A 27,234-nucleotide genomic window follows, 5' to 3' on the forward strand; every position below is an offset into this window, starting at 1 on the left:
GCCCCGTTATTAAGGCCAAGTCGGGCCGTCCCAGGCAGCCAGTAAATTGTCTGGTAAGGGTGGCAGTCACTGACCCCCGCCTGTGTGGGAAGTGACTCAGGCTGTTGACATGAACCAAACACACCAAGCTTCTCTAATCTCATGCACCAGGAAGATATTACTTAGTTATTTAATAGAAAAGAACAAACCCAAGAATTCGGTCCTGCACAACTAGCTCTTTCCGAGAATAATAAAATAAGAAATGAAGGTTCAGTCTCTTCTAAATATCTGGACATAGTTCATTTAAAGGCCTATAGATCACTGGCAGTGGGAAAGACAGACTGAGGGAAAATGTATACACGACTGGCTGAGCTCCGGTTAGCTCTTGCTTTAGAGGGATGGACACATTGTATAAAGGAGTGAGTGTGTATAGCTAGACGGGTGAAAATGCAAGCGCTGTTCAAAAGAACTGCGACTAGAATAGTCTTGGAGAGAGAGAGAGAGAGAGAGAGAGAGAGAGAGAGTTGGTCATCGTCCCTGCCAGTCATCACTCACCCGCGTCACTACAAGGTCGCCCAGGCCAAGGTCTTCTAATTTTAGAAGGCCTTGCCTAGGCCCTGCGCCCCTCCCCCCCATCCTCACTCTCACGCCTCCTGCACACTCACCATCACCCTCAACATCCCCCCTTCCTCCTGGCAGGGACGGGAGAAACACTCTCTCTCTCTCTCTCTCTCTCTCTCCACTGACCCTTCCCGTCAACTTTCAATCCTTCCGTGTGTGCACAGTAAACCAGCGACATCCTTCCCCTGGTGAAGAAAGTTAATTTCATCGCAACAAAATACGAAATTATAGACAACAGTTTCCATTCGGCCAAACACCCGCTGAATCACGTAATTTTTCCTCTTCATGAGGCGAGAGAGAGAGAGAGAAAGATTCATATGATACAACTTTACTGTGTCCCTTTTCCATCTTGCAGGAAGAAATATAACTCTTAAGGAAGCACTGGAACTATCTTCTCCAATGCCACCCTACACTGCCGACAGAAAGAATGGGTCATATCACAGTTCCTCCATCTTACCTTGGCCGAGGTTTTTGTCCTTTTGCAGCTTATTTTCCAAAGCTCAATGGCAGAAAGACTCTGTTCAGCCATCAAAGTCTAGTGCTAATATCCTTTCGCAGCTTAGCATTCCAAATGGAGAGATAATACAAAGCTAGGCTGAAGTATACTAAACCTACTACATCTACTCCCTTTCACACGTTTCCCCACCTCCATTATCTACCTCTGTGCTAATTTCAGTAACTTGTAACTTGTGCTTCTGGACCAGCTCCGCCCCAGTGGCCTACACCCCCGCCCAAGCACGTCGGTAAGGCATTATGTACAATCACGCTCATGTGTTGGAGGGTGTTTGGCCCGCTCTACTCTTACTGAACGACAGGTAGTTGAGTCAGACCGCCCTAGCAACACAGTGAAGCTGAAAATGGAACCGCTTCTTATAAACGAGAGATCATGAAAAAAGAGATGGGTGGGATATAAACAATAATGATGGACAGTATCATTGCACATATGGCAATACAACACGGAATAATTTTACTGAAATAATTCCACCTACTATTGATTACATATAGTGGGATCTTTGCAGGGGCCGACAGGAAATGATCCGAAACCTTGTCTCCTCCATGCCGGATAGGTTAAATGCAATAATTAAGTGGAAGGCTGGGCGAAATATTTGATACCGGTACCAATATTTTGATGCTGTAAAAGGTGCGACATTTAAGTAATGCATTTACTTATATATACCCACACTGTAGTAAAAAGAATACAGCTAATATATACTGCATAAATATATATCTATATCTATATCTATCTATCTATCTATATATATATGGTGTGGGGAATATTTTTTTATTTCTGTTCATCCTCTTGGAGGATATTTGTGGGGGCTATCACAATCATGTTACCGTTTCATTATGTGCTTCTTTCGTGTTATTACATGAAATGAGAAACTGTTTCCTATTACTGCAGTATATATCATTTCTTTGCTCTGATTGTCTCAGTACCCCCGGATACCATTATTTGTCGTGCACATATCACTGATGACAAGGGTAGAACACCTGATACGTGTAACAAATACAGTATTGAAATGTTATTACGTGATCCACTCAGTGTGAAGACTTAAAGGGACTCGGTCATACAACCATGATATTGTGAAATATTCATACATTTCTATAATACGTTTATTATTGCTAAATAACTAATAGGCAAACCCGCAGTATGTAGAGGAATTAACTAATGCATTAATCACACGTCCGTAGCAAATTGTTGGGGAGTTGGAAGGCGGACAACAAATTCCTTAACATATATATCTCTTCATCTTTCAAGCTATATGTAATCAATAGTAGGTGGAATTATTTCAGTAAAATTATTCCGTGATGTATTGCCATATGTGCAATGATACTGTCCATCATTATTGTTTATATCCCACCCATCTTTTTTTTCATGATCTCTCGTTTATAAGAAGCGGTTCCATTTTCAGCCTCACTGTGTTGCTAGGGCGGTCTGACTCAACTACTTGTCGTTCAGTAAGAGTCTCAGGGAATCATTAGCGCGACTGTACACTGTGCAGGACAATTAGCTGACGTCCCAGGAAAGAGTGGCTGCCTGGGTGCGTGTCACTGTGCTGCTGCTGCTGCTGATGATGATGATCATGATGATGGTGATGATGATGATGTCCACAATGAACACTGTATCCCAAACTTGACGCTAACCGGCAGGAGTGACGACATGCACAGTCTCCTCTCTCGTCTCCCCTTACCACCCAAATCTTATACACTAGACTTGCTTACACATCAACGTAAACCATTGCAAACAAGGTTGAGTTCCTTGGAGGGGTTCATTGTAATGGTAACGGTTTCAATAGTGTTTTCGCGTGCTCACCATAATTGTCAAAAGTCGAAGAGTAAAAGAGGAGTGAAGGTCTTGACATAAACCAGCGATTGTGGAAGTGGTCGTTATGTCAGAATGGAGGACCAATGATAGAACATCTTATCTCAGAGGGAAGATATCGATGGAGCGCATGAGTGTGACGGACCATACACTCTTTACTCAAACACGTTTTAAGGCAGTGGTTTCCAACATTTTCTAATTCTCGCCCCCCCCCTCACTGAATGACACGTTCCCTGCGCCCCCCTTCCTCAAATACTGTATTTTACTGGGATACAGTAGTTGGCACATGTCAGTAAATATCATAGATTCCTAATCTTTGAAATTGTTTTTATATTCAGATAACTATCTGAAATATTTTCTCCATATTTAGAAATTACTGAATTCCATCATAATTCATAGTTTTCAAATATAATTACCCTCTTTATCAAGCCTTCGCGCCCCCCCAGGCAGCCCTTCGTGCCCCCCTAGAGGGGGGCTCTCCCCACAAGTTGGAAACCACTGGTTTAAGCTGAATTAACCTGTCTGGCGGTTGGGAATATAAAACAAAAAAGATAGCTCCTGTCTGAAAGGATAAGTGAAGAATGTTTCGAACCCTTCAGTGTGAAGCTCTTTCCAAAGCTGAATGAAATCGTCTTGGCGACAGCCGGAATAAAATAAAAACACCCTTTGAGGGAGTGTGGGACAGGACTGTGTGTGTGTGTGTGTGTGTGTGTGTGTGTGTGTGTGTGTGTGTAATTTATCGAGTCGGTCAGGATCACTTGATGGTCGTGATCGTCAGCTTTTACCCTCCCGGAAGGGAGCTGAGAGCTCATATAGTCCGATCTAAGGGCAAGGCTGTGACCTTGACAGATGCACACACCCGTCTCCTTGCTCAAGGGGGACAGTAACCACCCACTTCGTCAGTGAAACTTTTCGCAACCTGAGCGAGGCGCGAACTCCCGTCTACCAGATGGCAAGCGAGAACGCTACCACTGAGCCAGCGAGCGGTGTGTGTGTGTGTGTGTGTGTGTGTGTGTGTGTGTGTGTGTGTGTGTGTGTGTGTGTGTGTGTGTGTGCGCGCGCGCGTGCGTGCGTGCGTGTGTGTGTGTGTGTGTGTGTGTGTGTGTGTGTCAGGGTAGAGAGTAAGGATGGGTGTGGGGTGGGGGTGTTGTGTGTCAGGGTGTGGAGTGGGAGTGTAGTGTGTCAGGGTCTACCCAATGGGGGTGTTGCGTGGCAGGGTTTACAATATGGATGTTGTATGGTTGGGTGTAGAATGGGGAGGTGTTGTGTGGCAGTGTGTAGAATGGGACTGGTGTGTGTGGCTGGGTGTGGTTGTGTCAGGGTGTGAAGTGAGTGATGTGTGGCATGGTGTGGAATGGGAAAACTGGGTGTGGCAGTGTGTGGCATGAAGCAGGATGTACGATCTGGCAGGGTAAGAAGTGTAGCAGGGTGTGGGGTGTGGCAGGGTGCAATGCGAGGCAGGGTGAAGGACGAGGCAGTGTTGGGATGTGGCAGCGTGTGGGGTGTGGCAGCGTGTGGGGTGTGGTAGCGTGTGGGGTGTGGTAGCGTGTGAGGTGTGGCAGAGTGTGAGGTGTGGCAGTCAGTGGCGTGAGGCAAGATGTGGGGTGTGGCAGTGCGTGAAGTGAGACAGAGTGTGGGGTGTGGCAGGGAAGGGGATGTGGCAGGGTGTGGGGTGTGGCAGGGTGTGGGATGTGGCAGGGTGTGGGGTGCGGTAGGGTGTGGGGCGTGGGGTGCGGTAGGGTGTGGGGTGCGGGGTGCAGTAGGGTGTGGGTTGTGGCAGGGAGTGGGATGCGGGTTGTGGCAGGGTGTGGGATGTGGAAGGAAGTGGGATGTGGCAGGGTGTGGGTTGTGGCAGGGTGCGGGTTGTGGCAGGTGTGGGTTGTGGCAGGGTGCGGGTTGTGGCAGGGTGCGGGTTGTGGCAGGGTGCGGGTTGTGGCAGGGTGTGGGATGTGGCAGGGTGTGGATTGTGGCAGGGAGTGGGATACGGGTTGTGGCAGGGTGCGGGTTGTGGCAGGGTGCGGGTTGTGGCAGGGTGCGGGTTGTGGCAGGGTGCGGGTTGTGGCAGGGTGTGGGATGTGGCAGGGTGTGGGATGTGGCAGGGTGTGGGGTGTGGTAGGGAGTTGAATGGGAGCACAATGCTTTCCAGGTGTAGGGTAAGCAAGTATCACAGCCATACATCTCATACACACGCACTCCCTCTCTCCCTTCCCCCTACACACACACACACACACACACACACACACACACACACACACACACACACACGAAAAAACAGTACAACCACGTCTGCCGCATAAACCCACCCATATATGAGAATACAAGACAAAAGATATTCATCTCTCTATCATTAAGAAAAAACTCCGCTACTTAGGGGTTTTAGTACTGGGGCTGTATTTATAAATCCTCCTATGCTTATGTAAAAGACTCAGTGCGTGTACTTTGATCATAACTCGTATGGCTACCAAACCTTAACACTAATCATTATATGAGTTAAATTAGCCTCTTTAACCCGATGAAATATTTTTGTTATATTCTAGCTACCTCCAGATTATTTTATTTAGCTTAGGAGAGGCCTTTCGTACAGAAATGGTAATTGAGGGCTATATATAATTTCTCTCCAGTTTCAGAAGTACCTCCTAAATTAAATATAATGGTCTGGTGGCAGCAGCAGCAGACTGTGAGATACGTTATCGGAAAAAGTGGATAAAAAAAAAAAAAAAGTGTCATAACTTCCAGGGAACTTGTGTATCGTGTAAACTGGTTAAGATCATTTATAAAATACTTATCGTGGTCACTAGGTTATTAAATCTGTACCCAGGAAATGAAGGACGCAGGCCATGTTAAAGATTTTACCGTGTACGGTTCCTTATCGAGGCGACCACAAGGTGATACAGCGATAAGGTGGAATGAAGCGTAGCAAGTGGGACAAGTGAACAGCAAGGACGAGCACCTACACTGACCATTATGGTGCACGTAAATGAATGAATGAATTAATTAATGCATAAAATTACAAAGACAGGTGGCAATGGAGAGGAAAACTGCAGAGTCGGTGACGGGATGAGAGGCAAATAGAACTCTGAGTTAGGAACGAGAATATGACGAATAGAGGTGTGTTCAGCACTGTGGGTGAAGTGAATTAACAAGACCAAGAGAGAAAAAGAAAGGAAAGGGATGGACAGAGAAGGGGACAGACAAGAACACCTAGACAACAGAACAGAAGAAAAATGAAGTGAAAAGTAGAGCTGGGGGAAGGAGGGAGAAGGATGTGCAGTGAGAAGAAAAATATACAAAAATGAGATTACAACCTGAATAAAGAAATTAAAGGATAAAAACGCAGGGTGGAAGAAATTCGAGGGAGGAATAACGAAAAGTTAATAAGCAAAGAGAATAAAATGGTGACTGGGAAGAAGATGGAAAACGAAGAAACTAGAAAGCATTTACAGAAAGAATACCACTATTATCGCCAATAAAACTTGATTCACTGCAGTAATTCCTTTTTTTTTTTTTTTTTTTTTTTTTTTTTGTTTAGAAGAATATTTCACGGTCACACAGTGGATCGACGGCCTTAGTCTGTCCTGTTACACAATCACAGAGAGCGCATACCTCCGCCAACGTCAACAAATTATATGACTTATTCCTGCATCCGGATCCACATACACCTCAAAAACTAATCAGCTCTTCCTTGACTCACCTATACACCAAGTTTCACTGAAAATGAAATGCGATACGACGATTACGATTTTTTTTTTTTACTTTATCTTTTCTAGGCGTAACTTTTTTTTTTTTCCGGCTTAGGAACAATATTTTATTAACATCTGACAACTTTCATCACCTTAGCAGGGATCATCATCCTTCCGTAGTGAAGGGGTTCAGAAGGAAGGAAGGAGAACCAAAAACAGCACATCAGGGGATAGATTTAAAGTTAAGGAATAAGGGAGAAACCTGTACTGTACACAGGAAAAATCATCTGGTAAATTACCAATATACTGGGAATCGAACCAGGGACTCTCAGATGAGAGCCAGGCAGCATACCACTACACCACAGTGGGGGCGGAGGGACGTTGGTTACAAGATTGTGACAACGTGAGTTAACTTTTACCTGGTCGTGGTGTAGTGGTATGCTGCCTGGCTCTCATCTGAGAGTCCCTGGTTCGATTCCCAGCATATTGGTAATTTACCAGATGATATTTCCTGTGTACAGTACAGGTTTCTCCCTTCATTCTGACTTGCCGTAAGTGCTTGGGATAGATTAAAAGCATCTACTTGCCCGAGTGCCAGGGGGTTAACTCATCCTCTTGATGCCCACAGTGGGGGCGGAGGGACGTTGGTTACAAGATTGTGACAACGTGAGTTAACTTTTACCTGGTCGTGGTGTAGTGGTATGCTGCCTGGCTCTCATCTGAGAGTCCCTGGTTCGATTCCCAGTATATTGGTAATTTACCAGATTAAGGAATAAGGGTGTGGGTGGGTGGGTAGGAGTGAGGTTTATAAACGACGCAGCAGCAGGAAAAACAATGCAGGACAGACAGCAGAGTTAATTCTACATTTCGGTCGAGTTTGGAAGAAGGAAAAACATAACAGAGAGAATGGATAGTAGGCGTCCCTCCCCCTCCGTCAAAAAATTAATTATAAACTGGATATTGGGCTGAAGATGTTAACCCCTTCACCCAGATGACGTCTCACTTGGTTTATTTTTGCTACCTCCAGACCTCCAGACGAGAAGCCTCTACGTGGTGGCGCTGTGTGCCTTGGGTGGGGCGGCTGCGGCGTCCATCCGGGAGCCAAAGCTCGCCGTCATAAGGACCCTTGTTCGACTCTGATAGGACGTTATCTACCATAAGGGAGAGCCAGATATCTACCCGGTGCCTGTACTGTACTAGGCCTGTAAGACAGCCCCACAGAAACAACTGTTTACCTGCCGTCGACGGGTGTGCTCGGCTAGAGACCAGGGTAAAAAAAAAAAAAAAAAAAAAAAAAAAACTTCCACACGATGCTATTCAATTTTAGTAAGGCTCTCTCATAGAGAGATAATGGAGGCTACAGCTAAAGGGTCCAGTTTGTAAAGTCTCTCCAAAGTTGAAGAAATCGTCTTGTGGTAGTAATACCAGAACACCAAATCCGCTGTCGGGGTGCAGGTGTATAAAGCATGCCACTGGGCGGGCTGGGGCTTATACACAATGCAAATACTGACCCAGGCGACCAAGAGACAACAGAAGCGCATTTTATTCATCCTCAAGGGTGGAACTGTTTACCCTCCCACACACACGCTGTTTGCCTCCTGTCTTTGTCTCCAACTCACTCCATTAACTATAGTATTTTTTTTTTAACTTATGCTCTTCCCTCTGTAGCGCTCCTGCATGTGATATTTTTTCGTGTCGTTTCACTTTTCTTCAGTTTCATTTACTTGTTTTTCCTCTGCACTGTGTTTTATTTTCTCTCATTCTCATTCTCTTTTAATCATTCTGCTCCTCTTTATGGTCACTAGTCTTTGTATAGTACGAATTGTATTTTCCTTCTTCACTTATACTTCTGTACATGGCCCATATGTTTTCCTGTGTAAACAATTAATACATACCTTCCTGTCTAATAGGATCCCATCCACCACCACCAACAACACTTGTCTCCCCTAAGGTGTCTGCACGTCACCCTCCACACATTCATCCCTTTGCCTTACTATTCCTCTGTCCGTCCTGACTAACCATCCCCTCATCCATACGAACCTTTCCCTCATCCGTTTTAACCTTCCTCATCCATACTAACCTTCCCCTCATCCATCCTTACTGACCTTCCCATCATTCACACTAACCTTCCCTTCATCCATCCTCACTGACCTTCTCCTCATCCATCCTTACTGTTCCTCCCCTCATCTATACTAACTGAATTTTCCCTCATCCTAACTAACCATCCCCTCATTCACACCCTCCTCATCCATACTAAACGTTCACTCATCCATACTAACCTTCCCTCATCCACACTAACCATATCTTCGTCCATACTAACCTTCCCTCATCTACAGCGGCATACCCCTCACTTATACTGACATTTAATGAAGCTACAGTATATTTCACTTCCTCAGTTACAAGTCCCTCCCAAGAAACGTCATCTTAGAGAAGAGACTGGATCTTTTTCATTTTCCTCGCCTTTCCTTGTCCATCTCAGTCTTCTGTTTCTACTGGTAATTTTTTGTCCGCATTAATGTGTTTATTTTCTCTTTTCTTGTTGCTTCACTGTTTGCACTAATCTCGTGTATGAATCTCACATCCTTTCATACCGCAACCCACTGCTCTGTCCACCCCACCACCACCTTACTTCGTCTGTTCTGGCCTTCCACCCATCTGTCCTCTCAGCTTTCAGTCCACCCAACATCCCACCACCACCACCATCACCCACGAAGCCTCGTTACCTCCATGACTCACCTGCCCAAATTAAACTACCTGTCTGTCTGGAAGTGCAAGGGGCAGAATCAAGTTGTCCAGATAAAACACAAACACACACACACAAACACACACACACACACACACACACACACACACACACACACACACACACACACACACACACACCGAACTACCTGTCTGGCAGGAAATGTGAGGATCAGTCAAGTTGTTCATATAAAACACACACACACACACACACACACACACACACACACACACACACACACACACACACACTGAACTACCTGTCAGACTGGAAGTAGGAGGATCAGAGTCAAGTTGTGCAGATTACATGACAGTTTCCATCTGGCCATTCGTATGCAAATGTGACGTCCCTTCTTTACCGCCAAATATCAGGTGACAACTGCTTTTTATCGCTACCACACCAGCACACACGCAAAGCAGAGGATTTTACAAGGACCAGGAACTTATTTGTAGAGGTCAATCTCTTCGGCACGAGGACGTCATTTATATTTTATTTTTGTCATCTCTTGACGATTAAGCTGGGAACAGACTTACTGAACTGCATGGCTTATATACAGCCTTCATTAACCCATTCACTACGAAGGGCTTTCCTATGCTAAGGTCAATCATCTGTTTAATTTAGCTTGTGGCTTCTAAAGAACTTAAATTAGGAATGTCCAAAAGATTTTATCATGTGTTTAGTAATCCCTTTACGACAGAAGGACGCCTTTAAGTGGGGCATCAATATACCCGGAAGACTCCACTGCCCGGGTATGCAAAAGTTCCTCAACTCCAACCCTATCCCCCGATAGAAGGATGGTGGGTTTCAGATCAAATTCAACCAACAGTCCAAAAGGCTCAAACGTCATATGGAACTGGGGTCACAACAACAACGACATAAATAGAACTGCATGGTCGAATCACAGAAACAACAAAATATTCCAGTATCGGATCAAGGAGACTGATTGTAACCCCTTGAATAAGACACCACCTCTGAGTCAATTACAACAGTCTAATGGTAGCGAGTGAAAATAAAAACGACTACTGAAGGGGTTGATGACTGTATTTAACCCCTTTATTAGACAGGCTATGAAAAATAATGAATGAAATCACCCGAGCGTACTATCATAAATAAAGATGTCACTGTGCTTAAGAGGCTGACATATTATTTACAGTTAACATTTATATCCAGTCAGTAAAAGGGCAAATACATACGAATGTGTAAATAAATCCAGGGTTGATAAATATTGCACTGATGATGATGATGATAACACAGATTGATGGTAAACGAGGCGATGGATGGTGTGTGTGTGTGTGTGTGTGTGTGTGTGTGTGTGTGTGTGTGTGTGTGTGTGTGTGTGTGTGTGTGTGTGTGTGTGTGTGTGTGTGTGTGTGTGTGTGAGAGAGAGAGAGAGAGAGAGAGAGAGAGAGATTAAAATAAGAGTTGAGATGAAAGATACAGCAATGGGATGAAGACACAAGAATAAAGACTGGAAGGACAAGGTAAGTAAGATGGAAAACAAGTGAAAGGAAAGCTAAAGGTAAAAGAGAAGAAAGAGTGTGTATGTATAATAGTCTGCATGTTGTGGCTGTAACTGGTGGTGTAGTACTCATGCCTGTAGTTGTGATGTGGTAGTCTGGGCTGTAACTGTGGTGAGGTGATAGGTGTGGTAGTTGTTACATGTGATAGCTGTGCCTGTAACGGTGCTCGAATAGTTGTGATATATGTAGTAGCTGAGTCTATAACACCGACAGTGTGGTAGTTGTGGCTGTAACGGTGGTAGGGAAGGTGTGACAGATGTGGTAGTTGACTCTGTAACACTGATATTTGTGACAGTGACTGCAGTAGGGAAGGAGTCACAGATGTGGTAGTAGTGTTTGTAAAAGAGAATTTAAGAGTGTGTAACCGTGGTATGGTAGTTGTGGTGGCAGTTGGGTCTGTAAGAGAGATAATGTAAGTGTCCCTGTAACCATGTTGGGGTTGTTGTGGTAGTTGTGGTGGTGGTAAGTCTGTCACAGCGATAGTATAAGAACTGTCCTCGTAACCGTGGTAAGGCAGCTGTGGTAGTTGTGGTAAACGTGGTGGTAGGTAAGTCTGCTAAAGCCATAGTATAAGAGTTGTCCCTGTAACAGCGGTAACTGTGGTAGTTGTGGTGGTAGTTAAATCTGTCACAGCGACAGTGTAAGAGCTGTCCCTGTCACCGTGGTAGGGTAGTTGTGATAGGGAAGGTGGTAGTCGAGTCTGTTACAAAGATAGTGTGCTAGTTGTTTCCCATAACTGTGGTAGGGCAGATGTGGTAGGGTGGATGTGGTAGTGTGCTAGTTGTTCCAGTAACTGAGGTAGGGCAGATGTGGTAGGGTGGATGTGGTAGTGTGCTAGCTGTTCCCGTAACTGTGGTAGGGGAGATGTGGTAGGTGTGGTGGCGTGGAGGGTGCGGGTGGTAGGGAGCTTCACCAGAATTAATGTGTGAGGCCAGACAGGTAGACACCGCCACAAACACCTCCTACACACACTACACACCCATCCATCGTACAACTATCCCTACCAATCTCTCTCTCTCTCTCTCTCTCTCTCTCTCAAAAATACCCTCAAAGCACCTGGTGTCAACACTCCAGGTACACCAGAGTCACGGTGTCAATATACAAAGAAATATTAGCCACACTTGGGTATAATAAAAGTATCAGCAAATTTTAACTTTTACTTCTGTCTGGCGCTACGAAAACAGGCACAGGTCAGAGGCTACGGTTTTTATTTTTTTACTTATTTATCTTGCCCCTTACAGAGTTTATAAAGAAATAATGAGGTGCTGATGCAACGTATAATATGGGCATTATGATGAGAAAAACATCTGCTTTAAACAGTCTAAAATTAATAAAAATGCTAATATTAAATATAAATATAACTAATAATAAAAAATAATGATAATGATAACCGTCACCATTATAATCATTATACACTATAAAGGTATCGGTTGCTCATTAGGTACGTAACAAGATGGAAGGTCAAGGTGTTACCGTGTCCTGGGTCACCAGAGGTCAGGGGGATATAATGAAGGACTCGGCTGGGTGGGGTGGAATTAAGTCCAGGGTTTGGTACCACTGTCACCCTCTTAAATATACTCGTGTGTGTGTGTGTGTGTGTGTGTGTGTGTGTGTGTGTGTGTGTGTGTGTGTGTGTGTGTGTGTGTGTGTGTGTGTGTGTGTGTGTGTGTGTGTGTGTGTGTGTGTGTGTGTGTGTGTGTGTGTGTGTGTGTGTGTGTGTGTGTGTGTGTGTGTGTGTGTGTGTGTGTGTGTGTGTGTGTGTTAAAAATAGATGCATTATTTTTTCATTTATTCACAGCTGCCAGTTTATGAAAAAGACAAAACCGTAATTTACCATGTCAAAAGCTAAAAAGTTAACAGGATGACCATGGCTGGTAACGAAAACACCCAACACACAACCAAGCCTGACTGAGGAGGAGTGAGGCGTAGGTAAAGGGGAGCCAACCACCTGATCTTCACTTCACCAAGCTTTGACAACACTTGTACATCTTTCACTACTGGGATAGTCCACCTCCTACACAAATCGCGCGACCATAAGCAAACTGCAACGTGAGTCATTCTGACTCCAAGTTCACTGCATTTTTAACAAGGTACACAGCACTCATGAAATGGAAGCTGAAGTGGAGTACTGGAAAATTTGAGAGGGGTAGCTCAAGTACAGGCAGTGCAAGGGTTATTTGGGAACACACCGGATTATACTCTGTCCACTTTAACATGACCTAAAATTGCCATCACTCTATCCTGAATGCTACGTAGTAACAAGAGATTAACACTAGATTATAGTTACAAAGAATTGTAGGAAAGGGTGCAGAGCCGTAACATTGCCTTGTTCTCCCACTGGGCTACGGGAAACAGCTGCAGAATGACGAAAATCGCCGCCAATTTAAGGTGGACGAACTATCATTGGTAGTCTAGATGGTCATGGCTGATTAAGTCCAGTCGGCGGCTTACTAGGGCGAGATCTGTCCCTTTCACTGCCAGACTCTGCTCTAAGTTGAATAAAATCGTCTGGCAGTGCTTAAAAATAAAATAACAATGAAAGTATGTCTAGACCTCGGGCAGCCATGGCGTGTGCTAAGCATATCAATGAGGGGAGGAGTCAGGTAGGGTCAGGGTCCGCCACAAGATTTATCACATTACCATTTTATACAATGACTACAGGTACACACACACACACACACACACACACACACACACACACACACACACACACACACACACACATTAATCCTTCAACAGAGGTACACTGGATACTAGTAAAATTCAGTAAAGATCTACCACACTTATAACTACAGGACAACAGTACGATCTGACAACGATCTTGTACCCGTAGAGCTGCTACTAATGATGACCCACACAACCCCACAAAACCTCTACCGGTTCACCATCAATACAAACACAAGAACCAACACCACAGATAGTAAGGTTTGTTATTAATGAGTTCGTGTCCATACAGCTGATAAAAAAAAAAAAAAAAAATACGACGACGCTTTTTCTTTCTAATTTACCGTTACATTCAACATACATTTTACTCATCTATGGAAGGGTTCTCTTGGAAAATGGGTTAAGGGATAATGTTTCTTCAGTTCCCTTCCTTACGGCAGGTATCTACCCCGCTGAATAAAATAGTGTGGCTGTATTTACAAAAATAATAAGACGTCATCGTAGTGAAAAAGTTAATGACCACCACTACCCCGTCTGATATGGTCATGATGAACACAAACACCCACAACATCGCTACCGGCCCACCAACATGCCAGAAGACACAGCCGGATGCCAGGCCGCCTTCTTCTTTACTATCCTTATCTCATTCTAGTAGTTCAGTTGCTCTTCTAGGAGCTGCCTAGCATGGGCCAACCGGCCTACTGCAGTTATCCTCTCTTCTTATGTTCTTATGTTCCACCCGTGTGAGGAGACGCCCTGCCGGCCCCGTCACCAGTACGTCAGACTCTCCCTCACTCCACGCGCTGGCACGGAGCAGAGGATGGGAAACAAAAGGTAGGAATGTGAAAGGTAGGAGGTAGGAAAGACACAGAGAGGGGTATTAGACCAGGGCTAAGAGGGAGGTTGGATAGGGTGGGAGATGATAAAGGGACAGGGTAGGAATGGTTGGGTAGGAAGTGCACGGCAGGGGGTAGGAGACAAAGGTTAGGAAAGGAAAGGTTAGGGTAGGAGGTATGAAGGACAAGGATAAGAACAGGGGAGAAAGGGAGGATAGATACTGGCAGGGTAAAGATGAGACACAAAGGAAAGGGTGAGGGGTGCAATAAGGGAGAGATGATGTATAGGGGTGTGGGCAGGGTATGACAAGTGAACTGGCAGGACACCAAAACAGGGGATAGGAAAGGAAGGGTAAGAGGGTAGGCAGGGTAGGGATAAGGTTAGAAAGGGCAGGGGGCAGGAAAGGTGGGGGCAAGGTTAGGAAAGGCAGGGGGGACAGAAAAGATAGGGGCAATATTAGGAGGGGAAGACGGGATGAGACACCAGAGGAAGGTGATAGGTGCAACATGGGCGGATGACTGGACAGTGCTGTGAGTAGGGGTAGGCTGGACAGGAAAGAACAGGGAAAGGGTAGGCGGGGTAGGAGAGGTGGCTAGACATCAGAACAGGGTAGGAAGGACAGAGGCAAAGAAAGGACGAGATACATGAGAGGGTCAGAGGTGTAACAAGAGAGAGGTGATGGACAGGGGTGTGGCTAGAGGATGGCAGGAAATCAGAAGAGGGGGCAGGAGGGGCAGGGGCAGGTAGGACGGGCAGGACAGGGAGGACACGCAAGGGAGAGGGTGAAGGATGTGGGTAGAGGTGGGACAAGACTCGAGCGATATGGGTACGTGGCACTGACCCTTTGTATCTCATTAACCAAGGGTACGGGGTGGAGAGGGTAGGGGATAAAATTAGGAAGCGAGAGAGACAAAAAAGGAGAGGAGGCTGGGAGGTTTAAGGAGGAAAGAGGGAGGAAAATTTGGTAGGATAAAGGAGGTAAAGGGTAATAAGGAGGGAAGGAAGAGTAAAAAAGGTGTAAATGAGGAACATGGTAAGGAAGGAGGGAAGGTGGGACATGAGGAATATAAAAAAAAGTGAAACAAACCACATAACTCCGTCAGTACGACAGTCCTTTCTTAAGCTGAACACTTTTACATTGAAATGAATATAACAAGAAAAAATAAGAGATAAAAGACGTCATCGTACTGAAAGAGTTCAACTGAAGGACAAAAATAATGACGCAGTGGTGGTGGCGTGTGCAGTGTTAAGAGTAAAGGGAGCTGCACTGATTTACTAACCACATTTTCCTTTCCAGGTGGTACAACGTTAAAAAAATTATTGACTTACTATCAAATTACTAAACTTGAAGGAACACAGGACTTTAAGAACAGGATAGCATAGCAGAAGGAAAGGAGGGGGAGGAAAGGGAGGGATCAGTGTAACGTGAGAGGTGGGTGGTGTGGGGACGAGTAAAGAAAGGATGGGCGGGAGTGTGGATAGGGGAAACTGCGAATGTGAATGAGGGAGGGGAGGTATGGGGGTGGGGGTAGGGAGGAAAAGAGAAAGAGAGGGGTTAGGGAAAGGAGGATTTAGTAGATGAGGGAGAAGTGAGGGAATGGAGGTATAAAGATGAGAAAGTGAGAAGAGACTGGCCACCGTGAATACTCGTAAGGATGTAGGTGATAGGGACACTGGTGAGCAAGAGAGGTATTAAGGTGAGACACGGAGGAAGGTTGTGTGGGAAGGCGTGGGTGAGGAGAAGAAGAAGGGAATAAGAGGGAGGGAGGGAGGTACGAAGGTGATGAAGGAAGGCAGAACATAGGGAGACATAAAGAAGAGAGAGGGATGAGGTGAGGAAGTGAAGAGAGGCAGTGAGGGTGAGCAGGGGAGCGCGAAGTGAGGGAGGAGCCAGAGGAGAGAGACAGGAATGAGGAAGGGAGGGGCTGTTGGGAGGGAAAGGACGGGGACAAAACAGGATGGGGTAGTAGAGTGTTTGGGAAGAGAGGTCTTGGGGGGAAAAGAAAAAACAACAACAGTGGCTAGAAACAGGGATAGTAAGGAATAACGTAATAAGAATGGCAAGATAAATGGAAAAAAGAAAAGACACAGAGAGCAGGGGGTGGCTAGGGGGTACAAATGAAGGAAACAGCAAGCATTAGATGCAAACAGAGGAAAATGAAGGAAAGAATTGAGGAGAGAGAAGAAAAGCAGCCAGGTAAAGAAGTATAAATGAATGGAACATCAAAGAATGGAGAATTAAAGGGATGCAAAGAATACGGGAATAAGACACAATCCTTCTGCTAAACCTGAACCCCGGCAATTATAACAAGTTACAGAGAGGTGTACTAATAACGTAAGTAAGGAATAAAGAATGGAGATAGGAGCAAGAAGAGGTCGAGGCAATAAGCATACCTCGAGCTTAAAAATCACGATTATCAACAAAGTTAATCGATTTTGCAACAACAACAAAAAATTAACTATCAAGAATGGGATGATCAATGAAGAAAAGAAGGAAAGAACCAAGGAATAAAAAGGGAAGCCTAAATCTCCCGTACATAAACTTTTAGCAAATACCAAGAGAATAAAGTGATTTAGTAACAAACAGTACGAAAACCAGTGATTTATGGTGAAACAACAATTGATTAAAACAACCCTTCCATTACTGACGTCACTACAGAAGACAAGGAATCGCTCATCTACAGTCGGGGACAAAAGTTCGCCTAACATTTCATTCTCCTACTTCTCATTATCATCTGCTGGCTAATACTTCTACGATGAGACAGGTTTGGTGTGTTTCTCTGCCCATAGTTGATTTCCTTTAAACTTTTTAGCAAGAGGACGTAATTTTCATTTAATTCCTCTGTCTCTTGATGATTTTATTCAGCTCGTACGAACCAGAGGAGTTGGATACAGCCTTTCAATAACCTTTTCAATAAAAAAAGGTCTCCTCTACGGTGACTACAGTAGTATGGACGCTGGATGAAATTTAATAACGCTGACGCACTGTAACAGACGAGGTTAGTATGATGCGTCAGTGTGGGACACGTCCTAAGTGTGAACCAGATGCAGTGGAATATCAAACAAACTTCTGCCCCCGACTGTACACAGTAAAGGAGTCAAACAATTACTTTGGACAGTGACGAGGGTACAATGCACAATAAATTACCGTGTTTACTTTTACAACACGAGGCAGGACCCCAGTGAAAGGCCACCTCCCCAAAACATCCTGCATTTTAGGGGTTATTTACACACAATCTTGAGCGCAGGAATTGAGGCACCTCTCAGAGCAATCAACCAACCAGACTCTTGGGGTTCATAATGTACTAGGCAGAAAAAGCACTGTGTAAACGAAGAAAAAAAAAAGTCGCATAAAGGGTTCGATGATATTCTATGATCAATACGGCTCGTGATGTTTTAACTAATTAATGCATTTCCATGTGAACGTGCATACAATGACAATATTTAATGTGGATATGGAAGAAAATGTCACCTGCAAGCACTACTCTGCATTACAATGAATTTAGGGTTAGAAGTACTCTTAATATTGCAATACCCATCATCCATGTATTTTTATCTATTTATCTAGGACAGATGCAAAGAAAAATTATCCAGACTGGTTATAAGTCGGTCTGAAGGAGCTGTCTTGATTACGTCAGAGGGGGAAAAATACCTCGGCTGGAGAATTTGACAACAAAAGTGGTACAAAAGGTGTGCTGTTAACAATAGCCTTCGGGAGCAGCCAATTAATCTGTGAAGACGCGGCAGAGGCGATAAATGTGGCTTTTTATCCCTGGGTATTGTGAGGCAGGGGTGGTGTGAGTGATGCCACGGGGAAGGCAGGGAGGGAGGACCAATGAAGGGATTGGATGGCAGGAAAGAGGGAGGAGATGGAGGACGATGAAAAGAGAGGAGAACAAGGAAGGAAGATGAAATATGATATAATGAGGAAGGAACGAAGAGAGAGAGAGGAGAGGAGGAAATAAAGAAAGGTGTAAGGGAAGGGACTGGCAGGTGAAGGAAGAAAGTATAGAAGAATGAAACGGAAAGAGAAGATAAGGAGAGTCGATGAGATGAGGATATAAAGAGGGAGGATCGAAAAGCGAAAAGAAACACAGTGAATGATACAGGTGGGACGTAAACGAGACAATACACAGTAAGTGTTTACATGTTTATATGTATGCGCGCGCGCACACACGCACCACACACACACACACACACACACACACACACACACACACACACACACCATGCAACACACACAACACATCCTTAATACACTTAACACATCCTAACACACCACCTTGCAACACATCCTGCGTAGAAGTTTCGTAAACAGGCTTGTTTTTTCAATGGTCAGTGATAGTATCTTGGGTCTGTTTGTCAGCAGTTCGTCTGTCTGCATGCTCGCTATTAACTTGTATACTTTTCAGAGCACAGAGTTAAACGCAGTGGCTTGTCTGTCTGATCGCTATGCACATCTTCACTAAAGGTATCATGGAAGGGTATATCTGCCTGTCTGTTCTTTATGAACACCTCATTTATCAAGGCAGATGGTATAATGGGAGGGTATATCTATGTCTGTTCTTTATGCACACCCCATACATCAAGGCAGAAGATATAATGGAAGAGTACATATGCCTGTGTGTCCTTTATGCACACCTCATACATCAAGGTGTGGTAGACAGGCCATGTTTTTCCTTCTGTCAGCGAGGTGTCGGATGGTGTCATGTGAGGTGAGGGGACAGACAGGGGGTTGTATAATCACTGTATGTGGCGTTCTTACTAGCCTCTTACAGACAGCTTGGTGAGGCATGGGTCTGGTGATGCGAAAATGGTTGTGGTGATAAGAAACTGTGTGTAGTTCTGTGATGCTATGGTGTAATGATGTGGAAGAGTGTGGTGAGAGATATATGCAAGTAGTGACGCAACAGCATGTCTATGTGGCTAAGCAGAGGGACATGTGGTAGACAAGCCATTTCTCCTGTTGTCAAGGTGTTGGTGGTGTTAGCTGTTTTTAAGGCCTGGCTGCATAGGCGCTGTCTACGTCCTGTTTCCAGCTCTCATACATATACAGCATGTTAAGGCATGGATGTGGCGACAGGATGTGATTCCCTGAGGCCCAGTAAGCACTCCTACACGCAACAGATAGTGCCACACACGTCACCGTTTGGGCGCTAGTACCCATCATCCACACTGACTACGTGGCTGGGATGTCTCAATGGTACTGCATTAGGTGTATTAGTGTGTGTTTATACAGGGTGGTGCAAAAGTAGGTTGACATTAGAGGCCTGCCAGGAAATCAACACCAATCTGGACCTGTGCATTACTGTGTGTCGAAGTGTGGCTGACAGACTCCAGGAATGTGTCAATGGTGAGGGCGGACACTATGAACAATTACGAGACTAAAAGTGTGTCTTTTGTGTTGGAATAAATGATAAATGTCAACCTACTTTAGCATCACCCTGTATAACATGACGGTGCTTCATATGGAAAATGAGTTAATCCTGAGTAAACAAAATCCTAATACCCTACTGTTTCCTGCCTCTGCCATGGATCAACAGTTATTCCGGCCACCAGCCCACTTCTCTCCCGCTTGACGTAGAAGTTCGGGTGGTTCAAGTGTGGTAGGCCTAGGAGTGGCGTGATAGTGATGTGTGGTAGTAGTGCTGTGACTGTGGTGTTAGGGTGGGGAAGGATGGGTGGACGGGAATAATGATGTAGTATGGTAACAGTGGTGTGTGTGTGGTGTTAGGGTACAGTAAGGACGGGTGTGTGGGTGGGCGGGGGTATGCAGTCATAATTAAAACACTGGAACTATTACTCACTTGACACCCTACTGACACATCCTCCTCCATCATTTACATATTCTCTCTCTCTCTCTCTCTCTCTCTCTCTCTCTCTCTCTCTCTCTCTCTCTCAACCATCGCCCCCTTTCACCCCGTTCGTCAGAGTAGGTCGGTGAGGCAGGGCAGTACTTAACCCCGTCAACCAGCTCATGTATTTCTTATATTATTCTTACCATTAACAGACAAGTTTATTTATCTTCATACTTAAGTCTTGGAGCGACAGGATTGATGAAATAGACTAAATTTTTAAAAGTAAGTCATTGTACTGAGAGGGTTTATCAAAGCTGCTTCTAACCGCTTCACTACGAGATGCCTTTCCTAAGATGAATCCAATCCTCTGATACCAGCCATAACGGTAATAAAAACACGTCATATTATAGAAGCGTAAACCGTGTTGGATCCTCTTGTCACAATAAAAGAAACTCGTCATATTCAGTATATAAAATTCTGACACCATATTCTGCTTTTATCTGAACATTATTTTCTTTTCGGTCACGAACATTTAAACATCATATCCGAACAACAAACTTCGCCCTCAGAATATGGTGTTCGATGCCCGTATTTAAAATAGAATTATAATTTCCTTAACACAGCCTTTCAAAAATTTGTTTTCTTCCGAGCATTATTATTCTTTTGATTGGGCAATTACAAACTTCGTACACAAGCGCCAAACTCAACCCCGTCTCCTGGAACAGGGCGCTGGATCCCCTTATTAATACCTTCGGTACGTTGATGTCTCGTTTTATTTTATTCTTCCTACTGCCAAACTATTTTAATGTAAAAAAAAAAAAAAAAATCCAATCGCTGAAAGCTTGAATACAAACTGCTCTTCCCAAGAAAAATTCAAAAGGGCAAAAACGATTTAACTTTATAAATAAACCAATAAATAAATAACAAAAATCTTTCATTTCGAGATGTCTGAACGTACTGCATATGAAAGACTGCAGGTCATCGCACAGGGAAATACGGAATGAGAAAGACAGTTCCGGAGCTGACCAGATTGGGTTAATGCATCAAATACAGTATACCTTGGTAGTTTGGTGGTAAATGTGTCGGTGGAAGAGAACCGTTCATTAACGCGCTATGGTTCGAATCCAAGAGGTGACCGATGGCTTTTCAATCACGTAAACACTGCCGGGGACGTAGGGTGTCCGCCACGGCTTAAATGATCTGCACTACGGTTGCCCCGCCTCAGGTCATATGGGATGGACTGTATCTATTATTTTTACATAATTATTTTCTCTTTCTCTTCCAACCCCACTCCTACCCAGCCCCACGACTCCCTAGTACACACCCATCTACTACACCTCTTACATCAGACAATTTTTTATCTATTCACTCCTAATACAGACATTTACCACACCACAGACACCCCTAATACACACCCATCTACTACACCTTTTACACCAAGCATACATTTTTATCCATTCACCTCTTAATACACACCCATCTACAACACCTTTTACACCAAGCATACATTTTTCATCCATTCACCTCTTAATACACACCCATCTACAACACCTTTTACATCAGAGACACAATTCTTTATCCTTTCATCACATAATACACACCTTCTATTTCACCATTTACACCAAACACAATTTTCCCTCCCTTCACTCTCGCCTGTGTCTGTCTGTCTGTGTTCCAGCCTTCCCTCACGTTGACACACTGCACTTGTTTCATAAAATGGCTTCTCTTCTATGCTTTTTTCCCCTCCATTCACCTCTAATACTGATCCATCTACAATACCTTTCTCCCTTCACCCTGTCTGCATCCATCCCGCCTGTCTGTTCGTCAGTGTTCCTGCCCTCTATCACGTTGCCTCACTCACTTGTTACATAAGCTGGCATCTCCTTGTTTATAAACCCACACACACTCACTCTCACTATTTTCACGCCTTTATTATTGCCACATATACTACCAGCATGTAAAACAGCTCTCGGGAATAACAAACAGCCAAGTAAAATCTATACTAACATCACATTTTATACTCGTAGTAGTTTAAATGTCTTGCATCGTCGTGCCACACAATCTTAGCCTCTTCTCTACAATGACTTCAAATTTAATTTTTTATACCTTCAATTTATTTAGCGTACGACAGACTTAAAACGGGAGGGGTTAAATATACAGTAGGTCCGTATTCTATGTGTAACAAGAGGCATCGCAGCATCTATTCTTTCACGACTTATTTTGCATGTTACACCTTAACATTCCCTTGTTTGCTATTTACTGTATATCGCATTCATATCGACACACCTAACATCAGTAACATACAAAAGGATACTGTGGTGTACTGTACTGTATATCGCATTCATATCGACACATCTGTAACATACAAAAGGATACTGTGGTGTAATGTGCAGAATACATCGCTGAGGAAGAGATGTGACGAAATCTTCAAAGCCACTCAAAGGACGATCAATATCCTTAATTAACCCCTTCACAGCCAAGTGTCTTCCTTATGTTGAACAAAACCGTTCCGGGTGTGGGAAGAAAAGACAGACATATTACGTCCTGGGAATACCGGGAATCATATTACATCTCTTGTAAAATCAGCTTCCAAGCGACTGGGTGTGCTAAGACGACTCCGTTCCTTCTTTACCCCTGCACAATTGTTGACTCTATACATGGGTTTTATCCGCCCCTGTGTGGAGTACAACTCTCATGTGTGGGGAGGCTCCCCACATACAGCTCTTCTCAACAGGGTGGAGTCAAAGGCTTTTCGTCTCATTAACTCTCCCCCTCTTACTGACTCCCTTCAACCTCTGTCTCTTCGCCGCAATGTTGCATCTTTATCTCTTTTCTATCGCTACTTCAATGGTCACTGTTCCTCTGAACTGTCTGCATGCATTCCTCCACTACTACGACGGGCGCGTAGCACCCGTCTAGCAGCAAACTCTCACCCCTTTTCTGTCCAACTCTCTAATGTAAGAGTTAACCGTTACTCCCAGTCCTTCATTTATGCAACAGGTCAACTCTGGAACTGTCTCCCTCAGTCTGTATTTCCTGCTTCCTATGATCTCCAGTCTTTCAAACGCAGTGCATCTCGAAATGAATGGATCTTGAATTTGGCTCTCTCTTGTATTTTGTTTTTCTCTTGGAAGGAACAGTTTTGCGAGCTCATTGCCTTTGGTTCCTTCTTCCCCACATAAAAAAAAAAAAATAATGGCAAGGCAAATGTATAGGTGTTACTTGCATATGACGCCTTCATCACGTTCACCACCAGTCTCTCAGAGGCACCGGGGCTATGCAACTACACTGAAACCTTCTGGATCTGACTCCTTACGTCTCGCTGTCTGGGAGAAATTATCACCTGAAGGTCACGCATTCCATTACTTATATTATCTATCTATACATCTATCCATCTTTCTCATAAGCAGTCCATATATATATATATATCTTTCAGTCGGTGTATTTCTGTATGCACAAAACCATCAAATTATCCATCTATCCATGGCGTACACCATCACATTTACATTTTCCAGTTAATTTTCGCTGCTTGTTTGAGATAATAATAATAATCTGTGGGTCACGCCTTCAACAGATCTCTAATCATTTATCTTTCTATCTGGAATTTCATATATCTTCAAGTCAGTGTATTTAAGTAACTATACATACAGTACCATCATTGATCAGTCTATCCACGGTACACTGCGCCGTATTTATATTTCTCACTTAGATTACCGCCTAATCCCGGATATTCCTCTCATAAATTGAAAAAATAAGTCAGTCACTAGCAAAACTGGTACATCAAAGACATTCTCGGGCTGATCAATTATTGTTGCAAACACTTTCAGCCTATGGAGCTCTCATAAACGGTATCAAATCACATGGCAAGACGGAATACAGATTAAACAAAGGCCTGATTAACACCTGCGAAACAATCCTGCTTCTCCTCATCACTTCCCAATCACCCCGTCACCCCTACATCATCCCACAAAATCTTGGTGTGCCATAAGAGGTAAGGGTGTGGGTAAGGGGTCAAAGGTCACTTCGTCTCCCCGCTAAACTGGCAACGTTTTTGTGGGGCAGACCTATTTGGTGCATCACACGTACAACACAACACTAAGCTTTCACCCCTTTAACCTCCCTTGTTACCTAGTCACCTCCCTGGCTAAAATAAAAATATAATCAAACACGTCGAACATATGGTGGATTGGAAAGTATAGGAAAAATAAATCATTACCGCCCTGACCTTTTTTCAGACCTATTGAGATGACAAGGCAGAAAACAGGAAAATCATCATTATCATCATTATTTTACTTAAGGATGAGGTGAGGCAGGATTCCAAAAACAATGAAAGAGAAAATACTAAAAGGAAGGGGAAAAAAATCACTATCCTGACTTATTTTTTTCCCTTTACACCTATGGATGGAGTGAAGGGGGATCCAGAAGCACAGAAATAGAAAATACGGAAACAAAACACACGGAGTGGGAGAACTGTAAAAGGGTCATCACCATCATAATTACTCTTATTACACCATCATTATCATTTTCAATTCTTTTTCCCACCTAAGGCCAGGGAGAGGTACGGTCCAAAAACAAGGAAAGAGAAAACACGAAAAAGGGCGAACAAAAAGCAAATAAAGCCATCACCAATACAATTTTTTTTTTTTTTAGTCTACCTCAAGGTGGAGTGTGGCAAGACCCATAAACCCGAAAAAGGAAGAAAGAAATAACTTTCTCCAACTCCGTAGGCGAAAGTAATCATAACAGTAACAGCTAATAATACTAACACTAATACTAACAACAATAACAACCAAGGGGTCGTTGTGTTGAAAGTGATATATGGTGATCCTTGCCACGGTTTACCCTGCTTGTCTATGTGTGACTCTTATGTCAACATCATCAGTGTGACGAACACATGGTGGAGTCAAAGGTTAACCCCTTCACTACGATGTGGCGAGAGGTGATCCACAGCCTCATAAACTGGCCAGAATACCGACCCTTAACTATTACCTCTTTGGGAAGCCTAAACATCTAATCACACTGAGGAACCAATGGCTGACTGGATAATAAAATGCCAAATATGACAGTTTCCTGAAAACATGTAAACATTTCTCAAGTCGTAACCTTTGATAATTTATCGTATATCTGATGATCAAACTGACCAACATGGCGGATTGGAAAGTACAAAAAACTGTAAACATCCTGGAAATCTGCAATATAACACGTGGCTTCAAAATTTATGATTAACGATTAAACTTTTTTTTTTTTTCGTCAGGTACGGGTATATATCTAGCAGTGTTTCCTTATTTAGCGATTTCTACCCTCCCCCCATCTCTCTCTCTCTCTCTCTGGTGTAGGCTAACAGTAATGAGCGTAAGAGTGAACATCAGCGTAGAGGTAATGACGATGATGATGTTCTCATTGCCTTGACAGGTTCCCTAACACCTCTTCCTTGGCGATTTACGAGCAGTCTCTCGTTATAGGTAAAGTATGTGTTCCATTGGGTCGTACGTGGCTTTGGGATTCGTAACACCTCTTCCTTAGTTACTTAGTTTCTTTAGTACACCTTAACATTTTATTGTATGCTATTTAATTCGTTTTATTATCGAAACAGTTTGCAATAATGAAATGGAAAAAGATACTGATATGTAAAATGCAAAACAAATCGCTAAAGAACTGATGCTACGAAGAGCTCCTATGGCACTCAGAATGCGGTCCATAACATTACAACTTTCTCCATACAACTGATACTGATAGTTCAGGGGGCCGGCAGCTCAGCGTCACAGGTAACAATGGCACTTTCTGAAACACTGTCTGTAACTGTGGACTTAATTGCTGAAAAATGCCATTACGTCAAAAAAGGGCTACTTGTAGGAAGAATTTACTTATATGTCACATTATAGCTTAACCTTTCGCTGGTACAGACACACTTGTGTATTTTATTCTGCTAAATCCAGGTCTTTTGATCCGGCTGAGGGAATATCAAACAGACCAAGGGATAATAACTCGGACTGCATTCATCCTTCTGACTACTACAAATACTCTCGGCTGAAAAAAATCATCTGGCGGTGGCCTGAATAAAATAACGCATCCATGGAAGGCGACAAGCCGAACATCCTCTTTTATTTTACTGATGCACACTATGCCCCCAAAAATACTTAACAAGGAGATTTATGAGAAAATCACCATCAACACTAGGACTTATTTTTCGCTTTATTCAGAATATCACAAACTTGTTCTGTTTAACTTGGGAAGGCCTCTTTGTTGTGAAGGGGCTACTGGAAGCTGTATCTACCCACCTCATATCGAAAAATGTCTGCTAAGCTGAATGAAAACATCTGGATAACAAAACTAGAATAAAATCGTCACCGCGTGCTGTCGTGAGGGTGTGGTGAGGCAGGGTGAGACTAGGGTTGTGGAGTGAGTGACGGACGAGTGGGGCTCCCTTGGGACAGGGGTTGTGGTGAAAACCAGGGTGTTGTGTGGTGGCTGTGGTGCTATGAGGATGTAGTGTCAGTGATGACACTACATCCTCATAAAACCACATGATAAATGCAATGTGCTGTGTGGTGAGGTATGGTGCGTGAATAAGACTGAGCTGTGGCGTGGTACAGAGTGGTGAATAAGGGTACGTTGTGGTGTGCTTGGTGGAAGGGGGGGGGGACTGAGTGATGAGGCTTGGTGTGGTGTTGTGCAATTGAGTGAAGGCTTGGTGTGATGTGGTGTGTGTGGTTGAGTGATTAAGGGTTTGGTGTAGTGTGGGACTGTGGAACTTATGGACGAAGGTGTGGTGTGGTGTGATGAGAGCAATGGTGTTATGTGTAATGAAAATGAGTGTGAGTGTGGCGAGGGTGTGGAGTGGTGTGGTGTGTGTGTGGCGGTGTGGTGTGATATGTGTGGCGAGTGTGGCGTGGTGTGTGTGAGGCGAAGGTGTGGCGTGGTGTGTGTGAGGCGAAGGTGTGGCGTGGTGTGTGTGAGGCGAAGGTGTGGCGTGGTGTGTGTGAGGCGAAGGTGTGGCGTGGTGTGTGCGGCAAGCGTGTGGCGTGGTGTGTGCGGCAAGCGTGTGGCGTGGTGTGTGCGGCGAGGGTGT

The sequence above is a fragment of the Coenobita brevimanus genome, chromosome 106 (genome assembly GCF_032717465.1).
Source record: "Coenobita brevimanus isolate Jiangsu-jjx chromosome 106, ASM3271746v2, whole genome shotgun sequence".
In the NCBI taxonomy this organism is placed as follows: domain Eukaryota; kingdom Metazoa; phylum Arthropoda; class Malacostraca; order Decapoda; family Coenobitidae; genus Coenobita; species Coenobita brevimanus.